The sequence below is a fragment of the Phocoena phocoena genome, chromosome 6, assembly GCF_963924675.1.
Source record: "Phocoena phocoena chromosome 6, mPhoPho1.1, whole genome shotgun sequence".
In the NCBI taxonomy this organism is placed as follows: domain Eukaryota; kingdom Metazoa; phylum Chordata; class Mammalia; order Artiodactyla; family Phocoenidae; genus Phocoena; species Phocoena phocoena.
In genome coordinates, this window is record NC_089224.1 from 44,504,448 (window position 1) to 44,529,917 (window position 25,470).

Consider the following 25,470-nt stretch of genomic DNA (forward strand, 5'->3'; position numbering starts at 1 on the left):
GCATTCTTTTATTAAAAGACAAAAAGAACTAGAAAAAAATCACTGGATTACAATGACTAACAATTTTCACTCTAGGTATATTATTCTATGATACTATATTTAATCACTAATAACATCCCTACATAATTGCTATTAATGTACTGCTTATTTTTAAATTTTCAAATGCTTTGTTTTATTACCAGTATCTTCTCTCCCAGACTATTAGAAAAACATTAAACTTAAATATTCTCAGTGGGGAAAAAAATTCCCAGGAATATATAGTACTACATTTTACAACTCACAAAATTTTAAAAGCAGGCAGTGATAACAACTAAATAGGCCCCTAAAAGAAGAATTGGTACACAGTGTTCTGTCTTCCCAAGAGCAAGATGATGGCTGTGGCCCTGCAAGACAAACTGAGGTGATTAACTGAAAACAAGTGGAGATTTAGACTCTGTGTCATGAGACATACATGGACCCAGAAATCCTTTTGTAAACATAGAGAGCAAGTCCGAATGCATTTTAAAAAGTAGAATCTGTTCTCCATGAGGACTAAGTCACTCACTGGTAGTTTGTTGGGTACTTAATAAATCATATTTAGGTCTTTTAAACATATAGATGCCCAGACACATTATGATGAATCAAAAGAAACAAAAAAGAAGCACTTGTCAAATGTCATCTATGTGCCACATGCTTTGTTTACTAATATCATAGGACTTCATAACATCCCTGCTGGGGGAATGTTATTAATCCCAGCTTGATAGGTAAAGAAGCTGAGCCTCAGTGAAGGCAATTAACCTGCGCAAGGTTGCACAGAGAGTTTGTGGCAAAGCTGAGACTCAAACTCATGTTTGCTTGACCCCCAAATCTGTTCTATTTCTACAATATGACTCCAACTTAACAGAATTTTTTCTAATTACCTGTTTTTCACATTTAACTTTGTTTTCTTACCTCTATATATCTATTCTGAACCTTCTCACCCAAACACCACTTCCATTCATTTTATCATGAACAAAAGCATAACAAGCAATTTACACTTAGAGAGAAATAAATTTAATGCTGCTTTATGCTATTCAAAAAACAAATGTTACAAGATGTTTTCACACAAACTATCATGCTTTTACTTCACTACAGGAAAGGAGGCTAAGGGATGACAGGTGTCCCTCCCAGAGAAGCAGAATAAGTAGTAAGAAGGGAATGAAATCAGTATGCCTATCACCTTACAAACATGGGTTTTTATCTTCCCAACAACCTTGCAAGTAGTAACCGGTATATCTATATTAAAGAGATAAGGAATTGAGCCTCAGAGTGACAAAAGTGATTAGTAATGTCAGTATTTTTTTTTTACATCTTTATTGGAGTATAATTGCTTTACAATGGTGTGTTAGTTTCTGCTTTATAACAAAGTGAATCAGCTATACGTATACATTTATCCCCATATCTCCTCCCTCTTGCTTCTCTCTCCCACCCTCCCTATCCCACTCCTGTAGGTGGTCACAAAGCACGGAGCTGATCTCCCTGTGCTATGCAGCTGCTTCCCACTAGCTATTTTACATTTGGTAGTGTATATATGTCAATGCTACTCTCTCACTTCATCCCAGCTTACCATTCCCCTTCTCTGTGTGCTCAAGTCCATTCTCTATGTCTGTGTCTTTATTCCTGTCCTGCTCCTAGGTTCATCAAAACCATTTTTTTTTTTAGATTCCATATATATGTGTTAGCACATGTGTTAGCATATATTTGTTTCTCTCTTTCTGACTTACTTCACTCTGTGTGGTAATGTCAGTATTTGAAGCCTCATTTGTCATTTCTCAGTACCCTTTTCTCTTGTCATGTTACCTTGCCTTTGAGCCATGTTTAACACAAAAGGAAAAAAAAAAAAAAGCACAGTGCCATGAAAATGTTTAGATAGACCAATCTCAAAAGATGCCTCCTCTTTCAAAACATTTCTGATCCTCCCTCTTCGTCACTCCTGTGTTAACTTGTGTGTTATGCACTTGATACATGCTACAGGATCCACAAAAATAAATAGCACATTTTTCCTGCCCTCAAGGAGCTTACAACCTAGGAAGGTGGGAAAAGATTACAACTAAATTGACTCTAATGTCTCAGAGCATACATCCAAATAAATTGAATGAATTAAAATATTAAATGTAAACTGAAAATATAAACTGGAAAAAATATGACTGAACAATCACAAAATGAGGAAAGATTTGAGCTTAAAACACATGTAAGAACACACAGAGGAAAAAAGCTCTAATGTCTTTCTTTTCATGATATGTAATTTATATTCTTTTGTGAAATTCCTCTCCATAATTTTTGCAAATTTTTTCTTTTGGAGTATTCTTTTCCTTGTTGATTTGTAAGAATTCTTGATATTTTATAAATACACTCACATTTTGTATGCCTTGTATCTTAGATATATTTTTTTCCCAAATGACGGTTTGCTTTGGACTTTTGATGGTTTTTTGTTTGTTTGTTTGTTTTTGCGGTACGCAGGCCTCTCACTGTTGTGGCCTCTCCCATTGCGGAGCACAGGCTCTGGACGCGCAGGCTCAGCGGCCATGGCCCACGGGCCCAGCCGCTCCGCGGCATGTGGGATCTTCCCGGACCGGGGCACGAACCTGTGTCCCCTGCATCGGCAGGCAGACTCAACCACTGCGCCACCAGGGAAGACCGATGATGAGTTTTTTATTGGATTTTTAATATTTGTGTTATGTTTAATCTTTTATATTATTCTTTCTTCCTTGGCTTTTATTTTATTTAGAAAGGTCTTTCTAATCCTGACACGAAATAATAGGTTCTCATATTTTTCAAGTTTTTGTAGAATATTTTTCTACATTTAACATTCTAATTAATCTGATAATTATTTTGGTGTATGTTGGAAGGTAAGGTAAATATTTTAAAACAATTATTCACAATTATTGCATGAAATATAGTTTCCCATTGATTTGACTTGCCATCAGTACTATATATTCAATTCTTATATATAGTAAAATCTCTTAGGTTTCTATTTTCTTCCATTGGCAACTTCCTCCTCCTTTCTCCTTTTCCTCTTTCTCCTCCACCTCCTCCTTTCATTCTCCTCCTTTTTTTTCCTTTTAAGTACCTCACACCATAGAAAGGTTTTGAGCGATAAAGTAATACAACTAGTCCCGATCTTTAGAATGATTCATTTAGGGACACTGTGTAGCTTGTACTGGTGACAGAAAAGACAGAAAACTACACCGCTCTGGCTTAGGGTAGGGCCAGTGAAATGGAAAGGAGGGCAACAAATGTGAGACATCCTGGAAAGGAAAGCTGCTTGACGGAGCAATCATTTAGAGGTGGGGCATAAGAGAAAAGAGACAGTCGAAATGCCCCACAGACTTCTAATGCAATTGGCCAGAATGGTAGTAGTATTAATAAGAAATTGGGAGCCCAGAAAAAGAAAACAGGTGGCTGGAGGAGAGAGAGAATAAGATTTGGAAGGGACTGATGATTGACTCCACCTTACAATCCTGAATGAATAAACCCTAACCTGAGCTTGTGACTTTGAGATTAGTGTCACATCAACAGGTAAAGTAGCATTCAAGATGCAAAAGAAAAGTTTGCTATGCCTATGACCTAACTGAACAACCATTAAATTAGTAAGAAAAATATTCCATACACTCTGAGAAAACTTCAGTGTCATTTTACTTCCCTGCAGGAATGGGAAAAGATACAAAGAAACAAAATGCATGTTACAAATCATGATATTACAGAGTTTAGCCTTAGTTTTTCCTTCCCTCTGTTATACAAAATACTCTGAGACAAACCCAAAAAAGTGTAACATCCTGTTTTGAACATCACTGAGTTTTGGGGAACTAGTTGCTTCTCTTATTTAATGATAAGCAACAGTCTCTATGCAAATTATTTCTCTTGAAAGGTTGTTGAAGCTACTGAGATTATCAGAAGGGGCGTTTGGAGAAGGGGCATCTGAAGCACACTTTCAGCTTCAAAACCATTCACTTCCACCAGGGTTCTCTACTTCCTGGGTAATTTACATGCCACTGAATCCAATGCTCCTCAGTAAGATCTCTCCTTCGTTGAGCAGCTGCAAAGCAAGGAGAAAGGATAAAGTGGGATCAGCGGACAGCGGGGAGAGATAAAAGCTTGACTAACTAAGGCTTCGGATGAAACTGTTATCTCCATTCGGTGAACCAGATGTTAACATTCCATCTCATTCATAGAGAGTTCTTTGATTGATTTGACAAAGGTTTGGAAGAATGTAATTCATTAGTATGAGGGCTTTGTCATGGTTCAGTAACCACTAAGCTCTCTTCATTTTGTAATCCTGGGCACACCTATGTAATGGTCCCTGATTTATTATAGTTACATTGTTTTGTCTTTAAAAGAGAATTCTTTATTTTCACTGGCCCGTAGATGAAAGTATGAGCTTTTAACTTTTTTCTTTTATTCATCTCAATTCTCTGATATTGACAAATTTCTCCACTTTTGAATGACATCCTTTCTTCTCTTCTTCCTTATCTATAATCCTTGTTCATTCTCATCATATTTTAAAAAATTTCTGTTGGCTTTCCCTTCCACTTACTACCTGATTCCCCCTTCCACTTTCACCAAGACATTATGACAAAGAAGGAAACAATAATAAAGAAAAACTATAGCCAGGAGGCCTAGGCCCTGGTGCCAGCTCTGTTCCTAATTAACCATGTGACCTTGAACTAATGCTTTCACTTTTCTGGGAATATTAATTGAGGTGGTAAGACTTGGCCCATTTCATCTCTAAACCTCTGTTATTCTGATTCAAACAATATTAACAGACATTATCAAGTCAATATATACCCTAAGTTTTCTTTACTTGCTGCTGTGAATCAGCAAATGAATAACAACTGCAATGTTTGATATGGTAATCACTTACAACATGTAGCAATATGAATTTAAATTTAAGGTACTTAAAAATAAAATAATTTAAAAATTTAATACCTCAGGCCTACTAACCACATTTCAAGTGCTTAAAAGCTACATGTGGTTAGTGATTACCATACTGGACAGGGCAGTTAATACAGAACATTTACACCATCTTAGAAAGATTACTGGACAGCATTGAGTTAGAGCAACCTAAGCATGTATGAAACACCATGCAAAATCAGACATAGAAATTATAATCACTGCCTGCGAAAAGATTGCAATTAGGAGAAAAAATACAAACATACTCACAGTGTTTTAAAAATATATCTATTGTTTATGGCTGCATTAGAGAGGATGTCAAAATATAGGATATGACCTGGTTTCTTATCAGAGCTCCCTTGGCTTCAGTTCCCACATCTGTAAAATGAGGAGACAATACTGGAACACTTGTACATCCTCTTCTGGATTTAACTAAGATTCTATGATGCTTCTGGATTTATGAGTTTATATGATCATATTTAGTCTAAGAAATCAGTAAAGAAATGGTAGGACTTAAGCTGGGCCTTGAAAGATATATGAGGTTGGGAAAGGCAGTGACATGAGGAGAGGTGTATGTGGAGGATGTGAATTAAAGACAAGCTATACCAAAATAGCTTTAAGTCAACGGAGAAGTTCTCCTGACACTGATAGTTTTGAGGAAGACTTAGGGACCATCAGTTAGGAATGGGACTTCCCACTTAGGCTGGGAAGTCTAACTCTAAACTAAAATCCTGTTCAACTCTAAGTGTCTTAAATTATGAGAGTATAAATTGAAGTATATGGGTAGAGTAAGAGTTGAGGGCACATGAAAAGAAGAAGGGGCAGAAATCATTTCTCAGGTTATGATATCCAAATCAATAAAAAATTAGCTTGGATCCTCCTTCCCCAACCAACAGGGTGGTGCATGGGTGGACCATGGAGAAATGCAATTGGAGCAATCTTAAGGACAAGGAATGTAAGAGGACCATTAAGGTCTGTCCACCCTATTGAGGAATATTTAAACATAAAAACACAATGCTTTGGCTATTTGAAAATCTTGCAACTTCCTCAAATGAATCTGAGCTTCAACTTAGACTAGATTGGCTCAGAACCTCTTGAAGCAAAGCTGTGGTCTCAGGGCTGAAAAACATGATTAAGTCATTCCAGAGAGCAAAACAGTATACTTTCCCAAGAGCAAGGAATGTGTTCCCTGCCTACTTAGAAGGATGTTCTTTCAACATGTCTACCTTCCTTGTGGGAACAAGTTTCAGAAGTCTGTAATCTCATCAAAGGGAGCCAAGTGGCAGAGACTCTCTCCACAGGGAGAGCTAATCATCAAGGCTTCCTTTCTTTTCTTCCAGGCTTTATTCATTGTTTTCCTGGGGACTAGTTTCCAAGCTATTGAAATTTCCCTTGATCCCTCTCAACCTTCAATCAGATTTGAGGAAGTGAAGATTTCCCCTGGATTCTTTCTTTTCAGCTCACCCTTTTGAATTAAAGGGTTCAGTCAGGTCTTATCACAATACATGGTCAGCCTAGCATTTGACATTTTGCAGTCTTAGACAAAAGTCTGAAATGAGTCTGGATGCAGAGGCCCCCAAATGGTTACCTTCATTAAGCAAATTTTCCTTCACATCTTGGCAAATAGTTCTGGATGTAAGGTAATCTGATTCCTTCAGGATGTATCAGGAATCTCCAAGACTGAACCATGTAGAGTAGGCTACACCCCAGCTAAATGATTCAAAGCCAAAACCCTCGGTTTAAAAGAAAGGGAGCCCTGTGGCAACCTCAGGAGTTTAAGCAAGTTTATTAGAGAGGTCATCGAGTCTGTACACTTTTATTCCACAAATTCACAGGAATGCCCTAACAATCATTTTTGTCCTTATACAACAATGTGGCAATCCTGACTTCTTTTGTTGTCTTTCCTTTGCCAAGTAACCAGAGGGATATAGAGATGCTCTTTTTCAAAGATTATGGGAGGGCTTCCCTGGTGGTGCAGTGGTTGAGAGTCCGCCTGCCGATGCAAGGGACGTGGGTTCGTGCCGCGGTCCGGGAAGATCCCACATGCCACGGAGCGGCTGGGCCCGTGAGCCATGGCCATTGAGCCTGCGCGTCCAGAGCCTGTGCTCCGCAACGGGAGAGACCACAACAGTGAGAGGCCCGCGTACCGCAAAAAAAAAAAAAAAAAAAAAAAAAAAAAAAAAAAAAAGACTATGGGAGAGCAATGGTTTCTCAACTCAACACAGATGAGTACTTAATAGGTAAGTCATAGTCCTGCTTACCCAGTACAATGATTACTAGGCTTTGGCTTTCCAGTCACACACATGTTGGAGAACCAGACTGAATGTCCTCAGGATCCATGAGATAGGCTTCTGGGAGCATGGGTGAAGGAAAAGAGGAACATCAGAGTATACCCTTTTGAATTAAAAGGATCAGCTTTTTAATGTTGTTTTGATAAACTGTTACTGTGCTATAGCCATTTTGGTAGCACTTTCAGGTCAACGGTTGACTCAGCCATCATCTTCTCTAGTCAGGGAGCAAGTGGTTGCCCAGAAGTGTGGCAGTGCACATTCTGTTCCCTGTTATAAAGGAAATGAGGGCTTGTATTGTTCTGACATGAATTATCCTGCACTCTGCTATAATGTCAGTTATATTACGACACAGCCAAAACAGACCAGACATTGTGTGGCTTCAAAGGTCTTCTTATTTGGCTTTTCCACCTCCCACTTAAGGGAGGTAGTAGCTGAAACCTGAGAAAGAGAAATGCTTCTAAGTTGGTCGGAAGCCTGTAGGAACCACCCACTTAAATACCATCTTTATAACCAGCCCTAAGAGACAGTAACACTATCCCAGTCACACAATAAATGTTAGCAGTAGTCAAATGATAACATTTCCTTTCCTTCTTATAGGTTCCCTAATAGTAGAAAGGCATCCTGTTTTGGGTACACTTTCTAAACAATGCATTTAAGACATATTTAAATACTTTTATTCACAAGCACCAGAAAACAGCTGTTCAGCTCCAAATCGTAGATCATGGAGAGTGCCAGGAAAATAAACACAGAACCACGTAATGATTCTCATAAACAGTTGAATTTATCTCTTGGCAACTTTTCACAACCCCTTTAGCAAACAGGGCACCCATGCATGAAAGAGAAAAAATTAAGGCATGTGCCCTTAAGTGACAGGTTTTAGCATGTAATAAGAAAGGCAGCCTTTTCATTCTCCCCACTCCTTGCTACCCATCAACCCCCCACTCCCAGTGCCATTTGAGAAATCAATCAGTATACAGATTTAAACAAATCTTACTCCCTCTAGAAATTCTTTTTCGAACCTCAGGATGACGTTTTCCTCCCGGAGAATCCTTTGAAGGTTCACTCCAAGGGCACTAGGGGCTTGTGGTGCAATAACACCACGTCATTCTCTTGCTTTTCAAACAAAAGATGGGGACTTCTAAGGGTCCTTTGTAGCACTATATGTGAGAGGCCAATACCGCCTCCTGGATTTACAAAAGTTAGTAGGCATTGTGTCTGGTGTGTGTTGTACAGATTCTGTAGTTAGGTTATTAGGGCTCCTGAACTGCAGATATTAGCCTCGCTTCCTGGAGAACACATAGTTTCAGAGAGGACAAGTAGCTCACCAATCATCCTAGTTTCTGAATTTAGCATGGGAAAACTGTGAAGGATGGCAGAATATGCCTCCCCAAAATATCACTGTAGGAGTTCAGGACATGCCACCCCAAAATATTCTGCTTTGACATATTGATCATTTTGAGGTGTAAGCACTTGAAAAACAGCAAATGCAGGGAGAGGCTTTCTCTGAACTCACCTTATCTGCCTAAAGACAGATCCTCCAAAAGGAACCCAGTTATCATAAATCCCCTCCCAGGGAGTTTCATCAACCAGGGAAGATTGACTCTTGTCACCAGTGAGGAGACTAGAAGTTGACATCACACCCAGACAAACTTTGTCACAAACCATCGTACCTCCTACCTATTCTTCTAAGGACCCATTCAACTTTTCTACAAATCATTCACTCTCCCCTAAGAGGCCTGCATCCCCCCCCCTTTATCTATTAAGATAACATTTAAGCCTGAATTCTAAGCCACCTCAGGGATTTACTCATTTGTCCCTGTATAGTTCCCATATACAGATGAGGTATACATATTAATAAACTTCTGTTTTTTCTCCTGTTAATATGTCTTTTATTACAGGGGTCTCAGCTAAGAACTCAGAAAGGTAGAGGGAACATTCTTTTTCCTTCCTTACAGTTGACACACAATTCACAGGAGAAGAGTTTTTCCACCTACACGGAACTTATCATACTACATACTAGAAGTATCTAATGGCACCAAAATCCTAGACAAGTGCAATGGCAAGAAATATCAGGTGTTCCATCACCCAAATTAGCACTAATGCCAGTGAAGGACAAGGAATAACAAAGGTGTAGAATGTGTGAAGTTGGGCTTCAGCTGACCTATGCTCACTTTATTAGGAAGAAGAGTCAGCTTTTACAGTACTTAGAATTTTCCCAGAAAATCTATGAATTATCTTGAGTGCACATTTGCCTCCAACAACACCCTAGAACTAATATTAACCACTCTGAAAGAAGCATCTTTTTGCATTCCATTGATATTTTAAGATTCTCTAGTCTAGGCTAACCTGATATAGTGACCACCTTACTGATGAATTAGGCATTATCAAGTGTTTGAGCCCTCTGTCACAAATGGTTTGGGGAAATCTCTGAAACACAGCATCTTTTTGCATTCCATTGATATTTTAAGATTCTCTAGTCTAGGCTAACATGATATAGTGACCACCTTACTGATGAATTAGGCATTATCAAGTGTTTGAGCCCTCTGTCACAAATGGTTTGGGGAAATCTCTGAATCACAGCCAGGATACCATTTAACTAAAAGAGGATTGTCACTGATTCCATGCAAAACACTTTGTCCTTCCAGTGTTTTCATCACAACCACAACCCAATGAGGTAGGGATATTACCCAATTTTTGTGGATAATGAGCTAAGACATATAAAGAAATAATGAGCCTAAGGTTGCATAACTACTAAGTATGAGAGCTAGGGATGCTCCTCAATTTAGTACTATTTCTACTTCCTCAGAAAGGCCTCAATATACTATACTTGAAATTTCAGATTATTCCTGACATATGATAAATACATGATAAATAACCAGTACATGTTATTATGCATATATTTAATGTTAATGTTTCTCATTCTTTCTCTAGGATCCCATTTCATTTATGTACCTACTTTGATTTTTTTTAATGTAACTTACTCATTACATAAGCTTTTAGATGGTAAGCAGGAAACTATTCTGTATAAAATTGTTTACCTCATTATTCCTAATAAAACAATGTTATCTGACATTTATTAAGATCCTAATAATTATGTCATTTTCATACCATTTCTATGCCTCAAAACTACACTTATATATGTGTGAATGGGTTCAGAGTTTATATGACTTGCCCATAATAAGTGGCAGAATATGAACTTAGGTCCACCAGAGGCAACAGTGCTTAAGAGGCTGCATGCACTTACACCTCACAAGTTTATGTGGCTAGGAAAAGTGAGTCTATTATTTAAAATAGTGAAATGAGGAAAGGAAGTGTTTTGAGTGGGTAAAATTGTGAGTGTCATTTAGGTATGCTTATTGTTTGGTGATGATTAGACAATCTAAAAGAAATGTCTAGTAGGGCATTCAGAAGACCTGGAGAGATTAAGAGGACATCTTTGGGACACATCCTGGATGAAGCTGAAACTTTAAGATGTTATTCGTTTTTAATGGCCAACATTTATTGAAAAGAAAGAAGGCTGAAACAGACTTAGAGAATATCCAAAGTTATGGAAATGTTAGGAAACGAAAATATCATTTCTTAAGTGCCTACCATCTGCCATACTTTGCCTTATATGCCTACTCTAGCTCAATGGTTCTCAGACAGGGATGATTCTGCTCTCCTTTCAAGGGACATTTGTCAATGTCTGGATACACTTTTATCATAACTAGGCTAGTGAAACTGGAATCTGAGCAGAGGCCAGGGATGCTGCTAAACATCCTAAAACACACAGGACAGCCTTTGACAACAAAGAATTATCTGGCCCAAAATTTCAATAGTGCTAAGGTTGAGAAATTTTGCCTTTAGCTGTAAAAAACAAAACAAAACTATGAAAAGAAAGGGAAACATTTATCTGGCATTCTGGGGGCAAGTTGTCACAATAAGGAAGAACCTTTCAGGGAGAATGACTTCAGGGTAAGCAAACAACATTTTCTACTACAGAATTATATTTTCTGTTAAGAGCACATCCAGGGCTTTCCTTAAAAAGATATAAAGGAAAATGAAAAGTGTCAAATAAAAGGAATTTGCATAGAAATGACTAAAGTTTGGTGTGTTTGGTGGGATGGTAGGTAACAGAGAAAAAGAGTGAAAACAATTTAAAAAAAAGGCCCTGAGATTATAAATTGAGGCTGATGGTGTGCATTCTAATTCAACACATACTTATTAAACTCTGCAGCAGACAAGGCATACTCTCACTAATGAGCCTGTTATGGGTTGAACTGTGCCACCCCTACCCCTAAATTCAGATGTAGAAATCCTAACCTTACCCCAGTAGCTCAGAATTTGACCTTATTTGGAGGATAGAGTCTTTACAGAGGTAATCAAGTTAAATAAAGTGAGGTGATTAGGGTGGGCCCTAATACCATAAGATGGGTGTTTTTAGAAAAAGAGGAAACATGGACACAGACATACACATAAAGGGGAGAGACACAGGGATGTAGAGACATAGGGAGAAGACAGCCTAAGAGAATGACTTGCAACAGATGTTTCCCTTACTTCCCTCAGAAGAAACCAATCCTGCCAACATCTCTATTTCAGATGTCTAGTCTCCAGAACTGAAAAACAATAAACTTCTGCTGTTTAAGCCATCAGTTTGTGGTACTTTATTATAGCAGCCCTAGCAAACTAATACAGAGTTGGAGAACACAGTAGCTTTTCACTTTGATGGTAAATCTTCTTGACAGGATATCTGAAGGAACTGGTTTCTTTTGCACTAGACTTGGATAAAGCCATTAAGCATACATGTTAAATGGTGTTAGGCGAAGGCACTTCCCACTTGTGGCCACTGTTCTATGAAGATTGTGAGAAATAGTATAAAATTAGTAAGTTACTGCTTAAACACTAAGGCAATTGAATGAAGTTTTACATTTTCCCCCTATAATCAGGGTTTTAGCAATTTGGTACACACAAAAAGTCTGAGGATCCTAATTTAAAACCTGACTCCTCAAAATAACTTGGAAGTACTAGACAACTCCTCTGAGTTTCAACAATTCCTATACCATAGAAATGGTAGCTGTCCTTGACCTAGTTCTTGGCACAGAACGCAACTATAAAAAGTAAGTATAATTATTATATTCAAAACCTAACACAGTGTATGGAAGTATGTGGTATGAGCCTAATAAGTGTACATTTGTCCTAATTAATTTTATTTTTTAAATGTGTTGAGTACTTTTGACAGACCTATGTTAGCATCTTTACTTGTCTACATTATCTCATGGAATCACCATAAGCCCATGAATCACCATAAGTCTATGACTATTATGTTATCCCCATTATATGTGAGGAAAAACTGAGGCTTAGGAGGTTAAGTAATTCAGCAAAGGTTACTTAGCTAATAAGTCACAGAATCAGGCCAGGAAAACAAGTCTATCTGAATGCTTAGCCCATAGTTTAACCACAACTTGGGTGTCCCTCTAATTGTTTTCTTATGGAGGAAACGAAAGGGGAGAGTGGTTATGTAACTGTACCTGGAACTGTAACAAGTGCAAGCTATCAGGAACTGTGGTGTTTTTCTGAGTGAACACAGTTTTTTGACATTGGCTTGCCAAGCCCTACTTCTTACATGCTGAGGTCTAATAAAGGTGACCTGGTATTTAAGCTTTGGGAGAAAAAATACAATTAGTTTTGGTCAAACATGGGGATCTTCTCCTATGACATTTCCCAAAGAACCAGGCTAGTACCTTGGTGGGTTGGGGTGTGGGGGGTTAGCATTTGAGCTGAGAGAGAAAGGTCTCCTCCTGCCACTGCCTCACCTTCTGGTGCAAGGGCACAGCTGGTGCGCTGGCCTGTGTTCCAGACAATATGCTTTCCTGACCTTAGGCTTTGGTCCACATAGCATTGCCTCCCCATGTTAAAAAGGAAAAGTTGTTTTGTTTTGTTTTGTTAAATTAGGTTCATATATACACAGTGTTGACAAAGGCATTATGGGAGTATTTGCTACTCCTATAATGTATAAAAGGACCGTTTGTTAAATTGTAACTTAGCAAGATGCCCCTTTGGAGAAGGGAGAGGGCTTCAAGGAGCCAGGAAAGCGTCTGCTTGCTATTTGCTCAATACTAATCCCCCAAAATCCACTGCCTGAAACCAGACAAAAGACAAATTACATGGCTGTTGAGGAGTTTATTTTTCCAGATGGCCAACCTGAAGCAATAGTTCACTGGCAAATTAAGTCTCCTAATACAGAGAAATCCAGACCAATCATGCGTTTAATAAAAAGCACAAAGTGTGCTTCTCAAACAAATTATTTGGAAACATGGAAGGTGCTAGAGAAAGTGTATAAAGGGGAGCCCTTGCCACATATTGAGTTTCACCTTTCATGTTTGGTCAGTTGTTAAGAAAACAAAGCTGTGAAATCTACTTTCCATTTGTCCCAGTGACTCCTGTTTATATTGGTCTAATTCTTCACAGACAACTACTTGCCTCACTACCCCAAAAAGGTCAAGCTATTTCTGTTTCTGGGCTCCCAATGATCTGATCTTCCTTCTTTAATACTTCTCTATGGCATGGAAATATCTATAGCTATAGAGTTATATGATACATAGGACATATAAGTTATATAATGTATATATACACATATATATATCCTCAATGTGTATATATACATATATATCTTTTATATGATATATGGGACAATAGGTTAGATAGGAGATGTGTGTGTATGTATATTATATATATATCTCATATGTGGGTCTATAGAGATATAGACATATAGACATAGATATAGACATAGATATAGATATATGCTAGGGCTTTGATTGCATGGGGCAGAAAGTGAGGGAGTAAGCTGGAATAATGACAGAAAAGAATAATCAATCTATCCTACTGTTTAGCATGTTTAGTTAATAGAATCATCCGGTTCAATCAATTTAATTTTTAAAATCAGGGTTATATTGAGCAGCAGAAAGTACAGGGATAGAGGAAAATTGTTAGGAATTAAGATTCTAGTTGTCTTCAAGATAGTAATATTGATAGTAATAGTGACAGCTCTCGTTTAATTAAATAAATGTGTGTCAGGGAGTAGGTTAAGCACTTTGCATATATTTGTGCCATTTAACTTCACTGCAACACTATGATATTGGAATTTCCATTTAATCAATGAGTAAACAGGCTTAGAAGGTTGTTATCCTGCTAGTAATTGGTGGTGGAATCAGGATTCAAAAGTTATCAGGCCTACTTCAGGGATCTTATGCTAAACTACTGTGCTCTTACTTGTTTACTCATTCATTTATTCAACAAACATTTACTGAATAGCTGCTCTGTGCCAGACATTATCTAAGTATTGGGCATTCAGAAAAATACACTCTTCATTCTTTGAGCTCTTCATTTATTCGGGGAGACCGTCTAAAGTGCAGTGTGGTGATATATGTGCTAGAAAGGAGTTGAGGAAGGGTGCCAATGCGCAAAGGCAAGTGCTACTGACCCTTGGGAAGGGGAGATGGAGAGAGCTGAAAGGAAGAAAATTAACATCCAGAAAACCTATCTTTTTTCTGCCCCAAAACCAAGAGATGTTTTAAACAGAATTTGTCTGCAAAAAATACTTGTCTTAGGGCTTCCCTGGTGGCGCAGTGGTTGAGAGTCCCCTGCCGATGCAGGGGACACGGGTTCGTGCCCCGGTCCAGGAAGACCCCACATGCCGCGGAGCGGCTGGGCCCGTGAGCCACGGTCGCTGAGCCTGCGCGTCCGGAGCCTGTGCTCCACAACGGGAGAGGCCACAACAGTGAGAGGCCCGCGTACCGAAAAAAAAAAAAAACAAACTTGTCTTAATGCTTTATTTTCCCTAAGATTCCATTTTTAAATCCCATTAAATAACGCTATTTAAGATATAGAGAAATCTGTTCTATCTTCTCTCTGTTCCAAGTTCACAGCCTCTCTTTACCTTGTAAGCCCTCATCCTCTATTTCAATACTTTCCTCATGAATTTCCTATCCATCAGGTTAGTCCCTGTGCTGCTCAACCTCCTTCCTGCTACCAAGGTGAAACCTTTCAATATGAAAACCTGATCATGCCATGTCCCTGCTAAATATCCTTCAGTGATTCCCTGTGACCCTTACTAGGGTGTGCAATTTGGTTCTATAACTTCAACTCCCTCCATGCTCCACCCATACAACATTTTAACAGCTATTTATTCAGTGACTACTTATTACAGCCCATCTCTAATATTCACAGAAATGCAGGATATTTATCCTCATTTATAAATGAGGGAATAGAGTATCATAGCAATTGAGTGACTCAAGTTCATTCCAATAATACATGGCAGAATGACAACCAACACCTGTTGTCTTCCACATGACAGTGGACACTTTAAAACAAACAAAAACTGCATCTTTTCTCTTTTTTTAAATAAATTTATTTATTTTATTTATTTATTTTTGGTTGCGTTGGGTCTTTGTTGCTGCATGCGGGCTTTCTCTAGTTGCAGAGAGCGGGGTTTACTCTTTGTTGCGGTGGGCGTGCTTCTCATTGCGGTGGCTTCTCTTGTTGCACAGCACGGGCTTTAGGCATGCGGGCTTCAGTAGTTGTGGCACGAGGGCTCAGTAGTTGTGGCTTGCAGGCTCTAGAGCACAGGCTCAGTGGTTGTGGCGCACGGGCTTAGTTACTCCGTGATGTGGGATCTTTCCAGACCAGGGATCGAACCCATGTCCCCTGCATTGGCAGGCAGATTCTTAACCACTGCGCCACCAGGGAAGTCCCCAAAACTGCATCTTTTTCATCTGCATATTACCAACTGTTAACATAATGCCTGATAGTGAAATTCGTGAATAAATGAATAAATCGAAACATTATTCAACCAGTTCTACTGCATATAAAACTTGGTTGTCAATTCCACATTCCTCCCATCTTATTCTTAAAACAACTGCATTTCATAGACTTCCTCAAATGCCTATTACAAAGTAAAACCAGCTTTTGGTTCCTTCCCTTGCTGGGTTCCAAGTGGGACTCTCCAATCCACTTAGACTCCTCTTATCCACAGTTAGATAGCCAAAGTATGTGTGATCATTCCAGTCCTTTGTTATTTATTGCGTGCAAAATGCTGTCAAAATCTCTGAGGTGTTGGTATTGTGTAGAGCCAGACTACCTCAATCCATATTCCAGCTGTCTCATTAAGTTATATAACTTTTGTGTATAAACAGCTAAGTGTGTAGATTCTTCATTGGAACATATAGGACAAAATTTAAAAAGGAAGATGTTGCAACTGCCCTATTGGGATGTATAGTAGTGCTCACCTTTCTTCTAAAAAGTTTTTAGAAGAATAGATGGGTTAATATATGCAGAGCACTCAGAACAATAGCTGGCACAGAGTAAGCATTCCAACTGTGCTTTCTATTACTAATATAATTACATTTTATCTTTATGCCCGTGCTGTTGTAGGTAGTATAAATATTATTATTTCAATTTTACTGACAGAGACATAGAGAAGAAATTAATCATGTTCCAAAATCATTGAATTCTAACAACTAAAAACCCATTTCCATGGGGTTTTTGACCACATGGTATACAGGAGTGAAAGGGGTACATCAGTGGTACAAACAATGAAGGTGTCTCTCTCCTGTTGGCATGGTGAAGAGGCCTCAAATGGGAACACCAGAATTCGTCAATTAGGCCTTTCTTTTAGAGTTTTGCCAGTTGTATTTCCACTCTATTCATTGAGTTCAGGCCCTGAGGATCAAATGAATAAAAGAGTTTGGGGGAAAGTATTTTATTTTATAAGTGGTTTTCATTAATCACAAAATAAATTATGAATATGTAGACAGAGATCACTGTATGTCATTCCCCCTACCCAGACTAATGCTATTTACTAAGCATTTCATATACATTGGCTTATTTAATCCTATTTTACAGATGAGGAGGATGAGAGACTGCAGCTCAGAATGAGTGAAAATATGACTCAAACCCAGGGCTGCCAGACTTGCAAACCTGTGCCCTTCAACACTCTTCTATTAAATATATAATTATAAAAACAGTTCAAAGCCCATATTCTAGTGCAGAGAACTGAGCAGCATTATATTTATAGTTTTTTTTTAATATAAAGATTCTATAAAGTGACAGGCCTCTCTCTGACCGTGGGCCATATGCCATGTCCTGCTTGATCTAACCTATAATAGTCATGATACAGTAGATTTTTCAGATGCCTGATATAAGACTACCATTTATGCTAATTCCTAAGCTAATAAGAATGTTCAAAAGAAAATCAGAATGTCAATTGAAAGGAAGAATATGATGCAATGTGATTTTGCCATTACATCATCAAAGACATTCTTTACATTGATGAGAGAAAGTGCCCACTATACACAGAATATGTGGTCAAGTTATAGAAGACTTAGATGATTTTTTCACCCATTAATATACCCGGAAAAACAATTTTTTTCAACAATAATTATGGAAACCCAGGGCATTTCCTAATAATTAAAAACTTTCCGAGAACTACAGACATAAAAAGGGACCATTCACCTTAGTTGCTGAGTAATCCTTTACAAATAAATGCTCATTTCCAGAGTCATTTTGTACTGATAGATTTTCCTTAGGGAATAAAAAAGATAAAAGTCCTAACAAAGAAAACATGAAGATTCTTTTGAACTGTAGGTAAAAATGCAATATATGTCCAGAAAAATCAATGCATAGTACTGAAAACTAACTTTCATTATCAAAAACTCATCATTTCAGAGTTTGAAGGTGACTCTGAAGACAAATTATCAAATCTTCATCCCTTTCCTCCTACCCAGTCTGCCCACCACCAATAAAACATGAATCTATCTTCTGTATAACATTCTTTACATGAGGCTTTCCCCTTCTGTAGTCCTACTGCGGTAACCAACATTTGATACTTGGTAAGAACTAGTATTACATCTTGAGACTTTTGGATAAGGAATAGGAATTCAAATGCACCCTAGGAGATGTCATTGGCAGCAGTGCTCATTCTTGTCATTTAATAGACAGACAAATGTTCTCTCAAATTGATATTATGCCTTGTCTTTTCTCTGTGTTTCTTATCTTCTCATCCTAACCTACCTATCAATCATGGTTCTCTCTCCAAAAACCTTTTAATGATTATCCCAAACCCACTATATGCTCTCTCTGAATTTCTATAGTATTTAAAGTCCAATCTTCCACAAAATACATTATATTTGTTAGATTAAAAATTGTTTCCACCGTGTTAATAAAGTCTTATCTTTTTCTTTCATTCTTCCCTCATAACCCTCAGTATGTATGCAGCATCATACAGGGTGAAGAGAGACTCTTTAATAAATACTTAAAGTTGGAAATTGTGATTTGGTGGAAAAAGACCTAATCAGTTATCTTACCTAAAAGCCATCATAGTGCTCAAAATTCTCACACATAAACCATTTCTTTCACATTGTCCTATTAAAGTTATTTAAAATCATATATTTTCATGAAGAAATAAAGAACCCCATATTATTCTCAATCATTAAGACTTCAGTAGAGGTGCATTTGAAGACCCACAAGTCACTGATCAACAAACCCTAGGTAATTGAAACAATAAGATATCATTATAATAATTAAAAACTAATAAAATGCATTTGAGTGTCATGTCAGAAATCATTTTGGTTGCTTCACATGCATTAATTCATTTCACCTTTACCAAAATGTTATGAGGTGGGCTCTATAATTAAACATTTTATAGATGAGTGAACTAAGGCACAAGAACATTAAATAACAAGGACATTAAATTTTAGAGAACAAAGAACTATCAAAGTTCTGGACTCTTGAGTTCTCCACCAAAAATGAGAGACTTGGATGATACCAAGACTGGTTAGAAAGCAGCATAAAATTCCTATGTGCTTAGCGAGGGGTGTAAGTCCTGCTGTTTACTTTATAACTTTATTTAGTGCTTAACAATTTTGATTGATTTTAATTCACCCACCCATCTAACCAGCAAATGCTTACTGAACATTCACCACGTGTCAAGCTTTATGCTACATAATGAGGCATTTAAAAAAATAAAACCTGGCTTCCCTGGTGGTGCAGTGGTTGAGAGTCCGCCTGCCGATGCAGGGGACACGGGTTCATGCACTGGTCCAGAAAGATCCCACATGCCGTGGAGTGGCTAGGCCCGTGAGCCATGGCCGCTGAGCCTGTGCGTCCGGAGCCTGTGTTCCACAACGGGAGAGGCCACAACAGTGAGAGGCCCACGTACCGCAAAAAAATAAATAAAATAAAACCTAGTCCCTTCTCTCAAAGAGCTCATTCTTATGGTGTAGCAAACATTTTTTTCAAAAACAAAGCTTAAAATAAAGACATATAAATTAAATCCAGGAAACCAGTTGACTGGTTCTTCTGTCTGAGGGAATCATGAAGACAATCTATATGGAGTTAATGTTTTAGAGTGTTTTGAAGGATGGGTCTGAATTCTCTGAGTGAAGAAAAGAAAAGTCAATCCAGGAAAAATAAAAGGCAAATCCAAAGCCTAAAGAGAAGAAATTAAAAATTATGTTCAGAGAAATAAAACTGAATTGTAATGTCCATGGAAGGGCCTGGTAGTTGATGACTATGGGAAGGAAGCCTTGGTACTCAAGCCTTCAGGATTCAGGAGCTTGGTATTCAGTCAGGTTTCAACCTGATTCTGTGCACAATGGGAAGTCATCAAAGTTGATAATCAAAAAAATTAATTCTGTATTTTAGAATGGCTATTCTAGGAGCAGTGTTGACTGTAAGATGGAGTTTAATAGAGTAGAGATAAGGAGACTGATTAAAAGGCCAATGCATTGAGATAACACACTGAACTAAGACAGTGAGAGTGAAGAACAGAAAAGGCCAGGAACGAATGTGAAAATTTTTTTGAGTTAAAATTAGGAGCACTGGATGGCAAACTTGGAGTGGTGACTTAGACATAAGCAGTAATCAGTTGAATATAATTCTTAGATTTCTAGTGTTTATGACCAGCTAATAACATACACTGACACGTGAAACACAGTTCAAGCAAGCTTGGAAGAGGCACATGAGTCATAATTACACAAAATTGTTATGATAGCTTTTTATGTTATCCTAGATGCAGATTCAAACTGCTATCTCCATTTTTTTAAGAAAAAAAAAATACCATTTATTTAATTTAATATGTCTGGAAATTTCAAGATAATGTATTTTCCATTTTTAAACATGATTTATTTTATGCTTAATGTTGAATTTTTATTTAACAATTATTTATTATTTATATCCAGCTCTATTGAAGTATACTTGACAACAATTCTATATATTTAAGGTGTACAATGTGGTTTTGCTATATGTATACACTATGAAATGATTATAACAATCAAGCTAACTAACATATCCATCACTTCACTTCATTATAAATGTCCTTTGTATGTGGTGAGAATGCTTAAGATCAACTCTCTTAGGGAACACTCCCAAACTCATTTTACAAGGCCAGCATTACCCTGATATGAAAGCCATATAAGGACACTAAAAGAAAAGAAAACTACAGGCCAATATTCCTGCTGAATATAGATGCAAAAGTTCTCAAGAAAATACTAGCAAATTGAATTCAATAGCACATTAAAAGGATCATACACCTTGATCAAATGGGATTTATTCCTAGGATGCAAGGATGGTTCAACACACACGAATCAATAAATGTGTTATACTACATTAACAAGATGAAGGATAAAAATCATATGATTATTTCAATAGATGCAGAAAGAGCATTTGACAAAATACAGCATTCTTTCATGATAAAAAATCAACAAATTGGGTATGGAGAGAACATACCTCAACACAGTAAAGTCCATATATGATAAACCCACAGCTGACATCATATTCAATGGTAAGTTGAAAGCTTTTCCTTTAAGAACATGATCAAGACAAGGGTGTCCACTTTCACCCCTTACCTTCAACATAATACTGGAAGTCCTAACCAGAGCAATTAGGCAAGGAAAAGAAATAAATGGTCTCTGAACCGAAAATGAAGAAGTAAAATTTTCTCTGTTTGCAGATGACATAATCTTATATACAGAAAACCCTAAAGACTCCACAAAAAACTGTTAAAACTAACAAATGAATTCAGTAAAGGATACAAAATCAACATACAAAAATCAGTTGTGTTTCTATACACTAATGAGTTATCAAAAAAAAAAAGAAATAAGGAAAACAATACCATTCACAACAGCATCAAATACAATAAAATACTTAGGTATAAGTTTATCCAAGGAAATGAAAGATCTGTACAAAGAAAACTATAAGACACTAAAGAAAGAAACTGAGAAAAGACACAAATAAATGGAACAATATCCCATGTTCATGAATCACAAGAAATAATATTGTTAAAATGTCCACACTACCCAAAGGTATCTATAGATTCAAAGCAATCTTTATCAAAATTCCAATGGCATTTTTCACAGAAATAGAAAAAGCAACCTTAAAATTTGTATGGAACTACCAAAGCCCCCAAATACCCAAAGCAATCTTAAGAAAGAAGAACAAAGCTAGAGGCATCACACGTCCTGATTTCAAACTATACTACAAAGCTATCATAACCAAAGCAGTATGGTACTGGCATAAAAATCGACATGTAGACCATTGGAACAGAATCAAGAGCCAGAAATAAACTCATGCACATATGGTTAAATAATATTTGACAAGGGAGCCAAGAAAAGAGAGTCCTTTCAATAAATCATGCTGGGATAACTGGATATCCACATGCAAAAGAATAAAACTAGACCCCTATCTTACACCACTCACAAAAGTTAACTAAAAATGGATTAAAGACTTAAATGTAAGATCTGAAACTGAAACTGTAAAACTCCTAGGAGAAACTTAAGGGGAAATGATCCTTTACATTGGTCTTGGACACCAAAAGCACAAAAGGCAAAAATAAAAAACTGGGACTACACAAAACTAAAATGCTTCTGCACAGCAAAATAAACAATCAACAGAGGGCAAAAGCAACCTATGGCAATCCTAAGGAATGGGAGAAAATATTTACAAATTATATATCTGATAAGAGGTTAATATCCAAAATATATACAACACAATAGCAAACAACAATTATCTTAGTGAATATCTAATTGCTTCTTATACTTACAACTTGGAGTATTGACCATAAGCAGTGTGATGAATTATTTAATAACAAAGGCACATGTGATTACAGCTACTCCTTACATAGTCTTCTAGAAATACCAACTTGTTCAGAGTAGGATCCAGCTATAACATGAATGAACCACATCTAAGAGATTGGGCCAATTCTATCTTCCCAGGTACTTTTATGAATACTTATTCCATAAACAGGACAACTATTGAAATCTTCAAGCAAACCTGCTATACAACCATTCAGCTCTCAACATACAAAAATTATTTGACAACTTTGTTAACATAGAGATATATATTTATATATGTATGTAAATTTACATATATACATTAATATACATTGTGTTTATATTTATGTATGTACATGCGTGTGTGTATACATGTTTAAAACAACACTGTGGGGAAAGAGTTCTTTTTTTTGGATCATTTATTTTAGTGGTTATATGAATACTGCATTCTATCCCCATTATTCCTGGTATTTGCTTAATGTTAAGATGCCAAATCATTATCATCGGTGGTAGAGACAAACAATATTATAATCTTGTCAATAGATAAAGCTGTAATAGGGAAGAACAAATCAGACTCCATATTGGATCTGTTTCTTTTACTTTAAACTTTATATTCTATTGCTTTTGCTACAAGTTAATCTCTAAATGGATTGTTGCCTATACCTTAAAGTATACATAATGGCCCATCTCCAGGAACCCTGCCTCCCATTCAATGAATGTTAAACTAAAATACCTTTGTTTAAGTTCACAGTAAACAACTGACCAGGCCCACCTGTGAATGGCTGCAGGAAAGAAGAAATTAACACATCCCCCTCTGAAGTATGGCCAGAAACAGGAAATATTTGCAACAATTTATCACCTTTTTTACTTTATCTCCTCACCTCCCCCTGTTTGTTCTATAAAAGAAGCTAGCATCTAAACCCAGGCAAAATTGTCTTTGGGACACTAGTCTACCATCTTAGCAGTCTGCTGGCCTTCCAAATAAAGTCACTATTCCTTGCCCCAACAACTGGTCTCTTGATTTATTGGCATGTAATGTGGCGAGCGGTATAAGCTTGGATGTGGTAACAAAGAAGCCTCTTTTTTGAGAATATTTCTACACTTCCCTTCCAATCCAAGAGCTATAAAATTTATGGGAACATTATTCCCATACACAATTATATGTACAACAGAGTTGGCCCCATGAATCAATGAAATTACCTAGTTTCATACTATTCTCTACACAACTTTAAAATACGTTGTCTAAAAAATAAAATTTATGAACTTTATTTCCAAAAGTTCAGAAATTTGCCTTTTCCTATCAGACAACTACGATGAAATAAGTAAGCAATTGAAGAAAAAAGAAGGAACAAAAGAATAATCTTCATTGTGAACAACAAAATAATCCTAAAAGGCAAGTGTAAGCAAATGTTCATGGTTCTTTTGTCTTGTTTCTAAAGATGTAACACTTTTGGAATCTTCTTGGGATTTTCAATCTTCTTTTCTCTCACCAAACAAAAACAAGCACAAACAAGGCACCTATAATCTATGCTTTAATTTTGAGGGAAATTGAGAGAGTAGGATGAAAATTCTTTTACACATATATTTCACTGTGAAAGACATTTTGATGCATTTATTCAAATTGAATGTGTTTTCTGTAAACAGCATTATTATCTCCTGGTGTTAATACCTTACAATGATTTTAATTCTGTGTAATTCAGTAACATTCGCAATCAATTGCCAGCCAGCCAACACAGGCACTTCGTTTTTCAAAGAACAAAATGTGCTCTGATAATCTTTATACTGAATTGTTCACCTGATAGAAAATGAAAATATATACCTGTATCTTTTTGTGAGTTTCCTGTGGCTATTTCTGTTCTGGAGAAACTGTCCTGAGTTAACCAATAAATTGGCAACCCCACTAGCACAGAAATACTCCCCTGGGGTGATTTGAGTTAAATTAGCATTGCTAGTAAATGCTTTCAAGACTTTACAATTATGGCCAGATGAACACATTCCTCATAAAATTTCAGGATTAATATTAGTCTCCTAACAACCTAGAAACCAAGATCATAATTATCGACTGCCATTTCCCCCCATTGTCCAGGTAACTGGCCCTCAATATATGACCAATTTGAAACCTGGGAATCTTGGGAGAAAGCATCAGGTCTGCTGTTGGGAAATTGAATTCAAGTGCAGTCCTGCTCCCTGAACACTCATATTCTTCTTTTCTCTTTGTGCTATTTGTTCGTCTCTATTGTGCAGAGCTATCATTTGTGCACACATTCTGTGTTAGATTTTCTACCCGATTGAGCTTGAAAAACCAAAGCTTAAGTACTAAATGTTTCCCTAAGGCCTGAATGGACTTAAAAGGACATAGGTGCAAAAAAGAAAAGAAAGGAAAATAGGGGGAGAAAACACGGCTTGTTAAGTTGTTGCAATAATCTCGTGCTGAGAATAAAGACCTTCAGAGTTAAGAGAATGAAAAACACTCTTCTAAATAGATTGCTTGCTTTTGTTGCACAGGTGGCAAGGCCTGGAAATATAAGATACGGGGAACAGCAGGGCAGCCTGCTAGCATTTCATTAAGCTTAGAGAATAGCAGGATTGTGGAGTGGTTTCTTCCCACTTTACAAGAGACATAGGCTTCTTGACAACTTGGACTTCAGAGTGCTGGTTTGCCGGTATGGAAATACTCTGAGGAAAGAATACATCTCCCTACATTTTGTAGAGATTTAACCCCTTGCCCCTTTTTTAAAACAAAGCCTTTTCACATGGGGCATGGATATGTGATCATCACTGCTTTGGACTTTCCATCATTTAGTTACTGCCATGCCTTCAATATAAAGTCAGTATCTTAGATAACACAACTTAAGAGAAAATGCTATCTCTGAACACTGCCACTTAAAATTATGCAAGGGTAATGTGCCATGGCATTGGGCAATCCCTTGGTTCAGGAACTAAATTACTCCTCACAATAAATGAACAATAACTAAAAAGCTTCTTCACAGCAAAGAAAACAATCACCAGAATGAAAATGCAGCCTTTGAAATGGGAGAAAGTATTTGTGAAAAATACACCTGATAAGGGGTTAATTTCCAAAACATATCAGGAACTCACACAACTCAATAGCAAAAAAACCCAAAAAACAAAAAACCCCACAAATAACCCAATTTAAAAATGGGCAGGGTTTTCCTGGTGGTGCAGTG